A 9,715-nucleotide genomic window follows, 5' to 3' on the forward strand; every position below is an offset into this window, starting at 1 on the left:
AAACCCCATTTAAAAGAATTAGTCTTATTGAGGTTCAAATTAAAGGTCATAAAGGTAGGTGTGCAGAGAAGTGGGGGTAGTTCCAGGGGAGAGGACTAAATTTGATAAAAAGTCAAAGAACTACTATAAAAGGCAGAAAAAGAAAAAGCAAAGGCCAAGAATAGAGATAAAGAGTACAGTTTAACTTAGACCCAGGTTAAACAAAATAAAATGAAAAACAAAATAAAACAAGCAAACAACAACAAAAAAAACCCTGCAATTCTCTCTGATTTCCTAATTTTACTACTGTTGGCATCTCATACAAATGGAATCATATTTGTCATTTTGCAAGTGGCTTATTTTTATTCAGTATCACCCATGTTGCAACATGGCACAGATTTCTCCTATCTTTTTAAACCAACAAAAGCAGAATACTTAGGTCCTTATTAGGTGTCCAATACCTTTTTATAGCCATTTATGTTGTGAGGCAGCCATACCTAATATAGATGCTTTCTGGGCCACATGTAATTAAAATGGACTGGTGGACATATTACAAATATAAATAGCAGATAAAAATGATTTTTTTAAAAAAGTATTTAGAATTAAAACTAATATAATATATAAAACATTTGAAACTATGTAACTGATAATTATTATTATCACTATTTATTATTATTATTATTATTATTATTATTTCTGTAATTGTTTTACCCAGTGTACATTTTATATGTCCAACAGATAGGAACTTGACCTTGGTCATAGGCATATGGCTAGTTGCTTCACTGATGTGAGATAATGGTAACCTAAATATTTAGATTCTATGGCCTCTGAGTAGCAGTTGTGTGGCTCTGTCTGTAAGAGGATTGTTCATGGATTGGGAGGAGAAACAGAAAATCGTGCCATAAATATGGTGCTTCATGGTACAAGGTGAACAAATTGTGAAGACATTACAGAAGAGTGTGAAGACAGCTAACAGTATTATGCTGTACATTAAAAAGTGTTAACAAGGTTGATCTTATATTGGTCTTTTATTAAATAAAAAAATCCCTATGTGGAATGATGGTGTCATTATGATACGTTTCATATAAACGTACATTGTGCTTTCCTCCTATTTGTTCCCATTACCTTTTTTGGTTGGTCTCTCCCACCCTGTTAGTTTCTTTTCTACTCATAAATTGTTCCTTTTTGCTTGCTTTATGTCATAAGCACCTGGTCATCTATACGTTTTTAAACAAAATTAAAAATAAACAAATACAAAAATTGAATGCATAGCACGTTTTTCAAACAGGGTTATATTTGCTTCAAGGCCTGCTACAAAATTAATTTTGGAAATTATTTCATTTGGAGCTAGTAGTAGTCTGAATTCTGGCCTAGAGAAGAGATCTATATCTGTCAGTTGATCAAGTTCACTAAACATGATGTTCAAGTATTCAATAGTTATCTGATTTTTATAAAGTAGATTTGTTTAAATGTAACTGATATTTTAAAAACTATACATGCTTTTCCTTTGTTTTCTAATTTTAATTTTATCTATATGGGTGTATTGCCTGAATGTATGCCTGTGTACTAAGTATGTGCCTGGTAACGAGAATAAAAAAAAAAGAACAAAAATAGGAGAGGGAGTCAAACACCCTAGAACTGGAGTTACAAATGGTTGTGAGTCACCATGCACATACTGGAACTTAAACTCAGGTCTTCGAAAAGAGCTGCAAGTGCTTTTAACCACTTAGTTCTTTCTCTAGCCTCTATACACATTTAATGTATCCATTTGATGTATTTGGACACAGGGATAGAGCCAGGAAACTGTATGCAAGGCAATACTCATATCCACTGTCTCTAAGTTTCTTCATTTCTGTTCTGTGTGGGTGTTTGTTGGTTGGATTTTTTTTCTTGTTGTTGCTGTCTAAATAGTTAACATGGATCTTCCTAACAAATTGGGTGGGAATATAGTATTAATAACTATAGGTTTCATAGTATACAATAATTATCTCGAACTCACTCATCCTGTACACTTCAAACTTTGTGCCCATTGAGCAACAATGTCCTCTCTTCCCCAGCCCAAAGATACCAGGTACTCCTTCTATTTTCTTTTTTCATCAGTTTGAATTAGTGTGAAGACTATTCAAAATCAAGCACTGGGGGGTACCCGTTTCTCACTGGTTACAATGAATGGAGAAAAAGAAGGGTCTTGGTCAACCTCCAACACTTATTCCAAATGTGACAATCCCAGGAATCAATAGGATACTGTGGAGAATGTTTCTTGCTACTTTACCTGTCTTCCAAAGAACCAGACCTCCCAGTGGACCACAACTTTTTTTCCTTTTCTCTTCCATATGGTTTCTCTTGATTGCTCTGAGTATGCTGTTATGTAGGGGGTTAGACATTCTGGCTTAATGGGTGGCAATAAATAGGTTTTGAAGTGTGAGACAAGGGACTGAATGCATGGCTTGTAATTGGGGAATTCTGCCCAGGCTTAGCCATGGTGTAGACAGCCATATGATTCTGAGACAGTAATTTCAGGTCTGCAAACCTGTTTCATTTACTGTTAAAACAGAAGATTGTTCTAAGATGTCTTTTTAATGACCTCAATGTGCAGTTACCTCATCATCCTGTTTTTAATTTGTTACAAGCTATATAAATATTCATTCCCTTATTGTTCTTTCTCCCTCTAGAATTATTTCCATCTGAACCTTTTATCTCAGTGGACAATCTTCATCTCTTACTCCATTTTCTTCTTAATAATCTTTACCACAGAGTCTCAACAATCTTATTTGATTACTACAATACTCATCACTCCAGAATTTTCTGTCATTTGCTTCATCCTATTATCAAGCCTGGTTGTATTTTATTCTATCGTAGAGACTGTATGCAAATAAGATTGTGAACGTCATTGCCATTCTCGAGAGGAGAGTTATAGTTTGTTGTGGCAGTCTGACTGAGTGGGGACAGATCAACATGATGTAAACATATACTGAGTTACTGAGTTAATTCAGTACTGGATGTCAACATGAGTGACAGCTGGGTATACATTGTCACTTTTCAGTGTCTTATTAAAAGGTTACATGAATTGATTAAAACATTTTAAAAGATTAATAGCATCTAGGTTTTCTGCCTATGGCTATTTTTTTTCCATCCAATACCATTCTTGCTTTCAGTAAGATCATGGTGATATCATAATCTTAAAAGAGTGTTATGATAATGTCTTTGGTATGTCTTTGTATATTCTAATACACTAACAGCTTTAGACATTTTTGATTTGCATAAATCATGACTAACAGTAATATGGTAACTACTACAGTAAGTAAGTAATATGGTGCACTCTATGGGTGATTTGAATGAGATGCCCCTTATACTCTTTGGCATTTGAATAAGTAGTCCATTATTGATGGCAATGCTTAGGAAGTTAGAAAGTATAGCCTCACTGGCTTTGAGAGTTCTAAGGCTCATGTGTTTCTCAGTTTTCTTTTTATTTTTTTTGCTTGTAGTTTCAGATGTGAGCTCTCAGATGCTCCAGTCACCATGCCTACCTGCTCTCATGCTTCTCTCCTGTGATGGTCATGCATTGTTATCTACTTGGAGCTACACAGCCAAAATAAACTGTGTCTTTTATAGGTTGCCTTTCTCAAGGCGCTTTATCACATCAGTAGAGAAGTAACTAATATGCATCCAATTCAAAAGATATAAAAAGAAAGTATATTCATTTAAAAAAGAATGACATAGATATCACTTAGATCAGTCTTCAATAGTAGTAAATATTAATTGTTCTTATTTTGAAAATAGGAATAAAATGAAGAAATATTTACTTTAAAACTCTCCATCCACTTCAACAATAACCAAACAGAGAGTGTGCAGAGTTTAATGGCGCCTATCTATTATCCCAGCACTAGAGAATTCTAGGCTATCTTGGTTTACAATAATAAAACAAAAATAATATTGGCTTAGCTACATAATTAAGCTCTACCACAGAAGGGCTGGGCATGGAGGTTTAATCAATGGTAGAATACTTTCCTAGCAAACACAATCCTGCATTTTGTCTGTAGAACTAGAAATGGATGGACGAAAAGCAAACATCTTATAAGAATGTGACCTAAAAATGGGCAAAATAGCCACAAAAGCATACAAGCTCTTCACTATCATATATCATGAGAGGGTCTGAAAATCAAACACATGATGACATACAAACACATGCTGATTATAATGGCAAAATTCCAAATATGACCATCAAGTGCTGGTGAGAATATGGAACAAATGTTTGCTGGGGTGCAGAGGTGGCTCTGATGCAGGGATGAGGGCTAACTTTTCAATCCCTAGGAAGTTTAACTAAGAAGTGAATTAAGACTGAGAAGTCTGATGACAAAAGACTTTGCCAAGTTTCCTTCTAAGAATCAAGTAGTCAAAACAATTCCAGCCCATTTAGACTGGGAGAAAATGGCATGATTTTGTTCAAAATAAGAAAATAAAGATGAAGATTATCACCACTCTGTGTTGCTGACAGTGACATGTCTCATTAAAATATTTAGCATTCTCTAATCTTACAAAATAATCATGAAATTTGATAACATTTTATTTAATTTTTTATGAAGTATAACCATATTTTTCTCAGTGCAGAAACTCAAATTCAATGTTTTATACACATCAGGCGTAGTTCTATAATTGACCTATATACCCAGCTATAATCATGATTTCCTTACATTGTTCAGTCACTGCTTAAAAATTAATGTGACAGTAGTGCTTTGAAATTAGTTGGGTAATAGTATCCAGATATGAGGATGTAGGGTGGGAGGATATTAAGAAACATCTTTTTCAAAAGTTGAAAACTGATGAAGTATAATGTAAAGCAAAGGACATTGTCAACAGAACAAAATGACAGCCTACAGACTGAGAAAAGATTTTCACCAACCCTATATACAACAGAGGGCTAATATCCAAAATATATAAAGAACTCAAGAAATTGCACACCAACAATATAATCCAATTAAAAATAGGGTACAGAGAATTCTCAACAAAGGAATATTGAATGGTGGAGAAACACTTAAAGAAATGTTCAACATTCTTAGTCATCAGGGGAATTCAAATCAAAAGGACTCTGAGATTCCATCTTACACCTATCAGAATGGCTAAGACAAAAAAGTCAAGTGACAACACATGCTGGAGAGGATGAGGAGAAAGAACACTCCTCGGTTGATGGTAGAAGGGCAAATTTGTGCAACCACTTTGGAAATTAATCTGTCACTTTCTCAGAAAATTCGGAATAGTGCTACCTCAAGATCCAGCTATACCACTCCTGGGCATATACCTGAAAGATTTCCACCATCATCAAAGACATTTACTTAACTATGTTCATAGCAAATTTATTGGTAGCAGCCAGAATCTGGAAACAACCTAGATGTCCCTCAACCAAAGAATGGATACAGAAATTGTGGATCATTTACATAAAGGGGTACTACTCAGGTATTAAAAACAAGGAAATAATGAAATTTGCAGGCAAATGGATGGAACTAGAAAAGATTATTCTGAGTGAGGTAACCCATAACCTAAAAGACATGCATGGTATATACTCACTTACAAGTGGATATTAGCCATATAATATAGGATAACCATACTAAAATATACAGACCTAAAGAAGCTAAGACAGGGAGGATCATTCAGAATTGCAAACAGGATGAACACCAGAAGTGGTGGAAGAGAGGGAACAGGACTGGAGCCTACCATACAGGTTCTCTGAAAGGCTCCCCTCAATAGGGGATCGAAGCAGATGCTGAGACTCACAGCCAAACTTTGGGCAGAGCACAGGGAGTCTTATGAAAGAAGGGGAAGGGGAATAGAAGGATCCAGAGAAGACAGAAACCCCACAAGGAGACCAACAAAGCTAAACAAACAAACAAACAAACAAACAAACAAAAAAACTAACAACAACAACAAAAAACTGACCCCAGGGGTCCCTGAATGCACCAACCAAGGACCATGAATGGAGAGGAACTAGACCCCCCTGCTCAGACGTAGCCCATAGGCAGTTGAGTCTCCATGTGGATACCCAATCAAGGGGAACAGGGGCTGCCTCTGTCATGAACTTCATTGTCTGCTCTTTGATCACTTCCCTCTGAGGATGTGGCCTTCTCAGGCCACGGTGGAAGAGGATCCAGGCAGTCCTGATCAGACTTGATAAGCTAGGGTCAGATGACAGGGGAGGAGATTGCCTCCTTTCAGTGGACTAGTGGACGGTGATGGGGGGACAGGGAGGAGGAGTGGGAATTGGAGGAGATGAGAGAGGAGGCTACAATCGGTATATAAAATGAATAAATTGTAGAAATAAAAAAAAAAAACACAGCTAACTGAAGAGAGGGTGTTTTTTGGCTCAGAATTCCAGGAAACAGTCCCTCACTGCAGTGGAGCCATGACAGCAGATGACCATGGCAGCTAATCACATCACACCTACAAGAGCACAGAGAAATGAGTGCATAAATGCTTGCCTACTTTCCTATGCTCAGCTAGATTGCCTTGGTAGTAGTGCCTCCAGAGTGGGCCCTCCCACATCAATTAACTTAAGTAAGATTACCCCCACAGACAATCCCCCAGGATTACCAAATGTAAACAGTCCCTTACTGGACTCTCTTCCCAGATGATTCTAAGATGATTGAATTTGAAAATTAAAACATCACAGATAAAGGGTTGCTGTTTTTGCAATCATTTATATTGTTCTCTATACAGTCAAATACTGAAAAATCACATACTTTCCCTTTATCTCATTCCCTGGCTTTGATACAGGCATTCACTTAGCCTATGCTGCCAGTTCCACCCACATTAAAGCATGAATCATCTTTATGTCTCAGCGTATTTCTCAGTTATCTGTTTGTTTTTATTCTAGATGTAAAATCCTTGGATTCAGAGTAAATTTTATATATGTATCTACATGTATGGTTAAGGACTCAGGGAGTTCTTGTATCTTCTGGTCCAGCCCAGTTTCCCTTGTTTTGATTACTTCTCCTCAGCCTGACTAGTGTATTAGGTTAAGAAGGCAAGACTGATGCATAGTCTAAAACTCACAGTTTATTTTGGGCTTCATGCTTGATGTAGTATTTTTGTGTGTGTGTTTTCCTAAATGTACACTGATATGTGGCCATTACTGAAGGGTCATATAGGGTGGTTCTGCCTTTTTATAAGAGCTCTCTCTCTCTCTCTCTCTCTCTCTCTCTCTATATATATATATATATATATATATATATATTTACATATATGTAAAAGATGTCACAGTGACAACCATGATTCTGTACAACTGACAGATACATAGAACACCAACATCCATAAAATCTTAAAGTCCATGTTTTCCTGTCTTTCTTATAATCCAACCAGATTGGAACTTGGTAGAAGGATCTGATAGTTAGTGATAATAAAATTTAAAGAATAATTTTCCAAAAATAAAAATGACATTTTTTAAGTCAAATCCTAGTAGATGTATAATCTCTCTGTTTATTTAGACCTGTTTTGTAGCCTTAATAAGGTAAAATGCTTCTGTAAATATCTTTCACATTTTCTAAGGTTAATTTTTATATACTTTATGTTTTAAAAAATGATCTTATTTTTTAACATCTCCTTTAATTGCTTATTTCTTAAATAAAAAGTAGCCTTTTATAATCAGAAAATTGTAGCCTTTCATCCTCATAGTTTGTTAATTTTGTAGCATACTCAGCATAAAGTATAAGATCTTTCTTGATGATGACAATTTTGACATCTCTTTATTTTTATATTACTGGTTTTAGTTCTATCTACTGTCAGTTTTCAGGAAATATCATTATCACATTTAGAAATTTTGTCCTTATCTAGTTTCTAACAGTTTGTCATAAATGGTGCTGAGACTCACCTGTTATATTTATAAATCTGTTAATAAGACCAGATCACTTTTCCTTTTAATTATTAGTATAATAAATTATATTTATTTTGTATATACATTATATTTTGCATCCATCATCCTACTTTGTCTTTGGTCATTAATATTTAAATAATACTGCATTCATTTATCTAATATTCGTTTTTGCATATTAGAATTTATACTAATAAGAGAAATTGGGCCAGGATTATGATTCGTATGGATATGTAGTATATTGAGTACACACGTTTATAGGTGTACATGAATGTGGAATTACATGTATGTGCAAGTGCATGGAAACCAGTAGTCATGTATCAGGTGTCTTCCTTCACAGGTCGTCAGTCCTATTTTTAGGAGATAATGTCTCCCTGAGATTTGTAGCACACTAATTCAGGCAGACTGGCTGACTCGTGAACTCCAGGGAGTCACTTGACTCTTCCTCCCCCTAGGACTGTGAGTAGAAGCCTATGCTGTCACAGTTGGCTTTATACCAGAGTATTGGGAACCTGACACCATCCTCATGGTTGTGCAGCAAGCACTTTATCGTCTGTGGCATACTTTCAGCTCATAGAATTATGTGTTTAATGGACTTTCTCAAAAGCAATTTTAAGATTTATAAAAATTAAATTAAGGACTCAGGGAGTTCCTGTATCTTCTGGTCCAGCCTAGTTTCCCTTGTTTTTATTGCCTCTCTTCAGCCTGACTAGTGTATTAGGTTAAAAAGACAAGACTGATGCTCACAGTTTATTTTAGGATTCATGCTTGATGTAATATTTTTTGTGTGTGTGTTTTCCTGAATGTACACTGATATATGGCCACTACTGTAGAATCATACAGAATGGTTCTGCCTTTTTAAGAACTCCATATACTTGGCCTCTGCATATCACATTTCTTTCTCCAAATAGGTATTTTGATTATTGTTGAATATCCTGTTTTATTTATAAGCCTTAGTGTGTTTATATGTGTTATATGTGTTGAAAGACATGGACCTGTATTCTTATATATTATCCTAAGGTAGTTTGAGAGTGTTAATTATACTAAAACCATAAAACAAACTTTTATTTTTCCTTTTCTTCTTGATGACATAAAATTATGACTGTCTTTACTTTGGTGAGACCTCTTTTCATAACCACCTGGATCTTAGACTACATTGGGATCTATCAGAAGATATAATCATAGAGCAGAGTGAAAACTGTTGCTTGATTTTTCCTGGGGAGCTATGAATAAATGTCTATTTACCCTAAACAGAACTCTGACATCAGACCAAAGTGATCCTTTATAAGCCTGCTTGGTGTACTTATTATTGGGCTTATTTGTAGGAGTATTGGTGAAGAGTTATTTATAAGAATACCCATGACGAATCACTGAAAGACCCACCTCAGTATGACTGACATTGCACAAAAGCTACAATTCTGTAGACACCCCCCTCAACTCTCACATTCCTCTAACTCCACTAGAGAGGGCCTCATGTCCCAACAACATGTCTATGTAACCTTGAGGAGGAGCACTGAGATTCTTGCATCTTTTTGGTATTCTCAACTGTTGTGAGTCACTGTCTTCCTTCCAGGTAGGAATGTTTCAGTCAGAGGAGGTACATACAGGACAAGCCCTAAAACATAATATAAATAATTACTAAATGATACTTCAGGCACTTAAGGATTATGGATGTAATATGCATATAACACACATATGACAAGTCATGACTACTATGGCAGCAGAAGAGTACTCAGGAGAGGAACAAATTTGGAATAGGGTCACCTTTTACCAGATCACAAAGGTAGATGGTGACTTTGTTATTGAAGTCTATATAGACTCATAATGATCAGAAAGCTGTCAGTGAGTGTCTGTAAAGCTTTAAAAATGCTAGGATTC

This window comes from Meriones unguiculatus, chromosome 8 (assembly GCF_030254825.1).
Source record: "Meriones unguiculatus strain TT.TT164.6M chromosome 8, Bangor_MerUng_6.1, whole genome shotgun sequence".
In the NCBI taxonomy this organism is placed as follows: Eukaryota; Metazoa; Chordata; class Mammalia; order Rodentia; family Muridae; genus Meriones; species Meriones unguiculatus.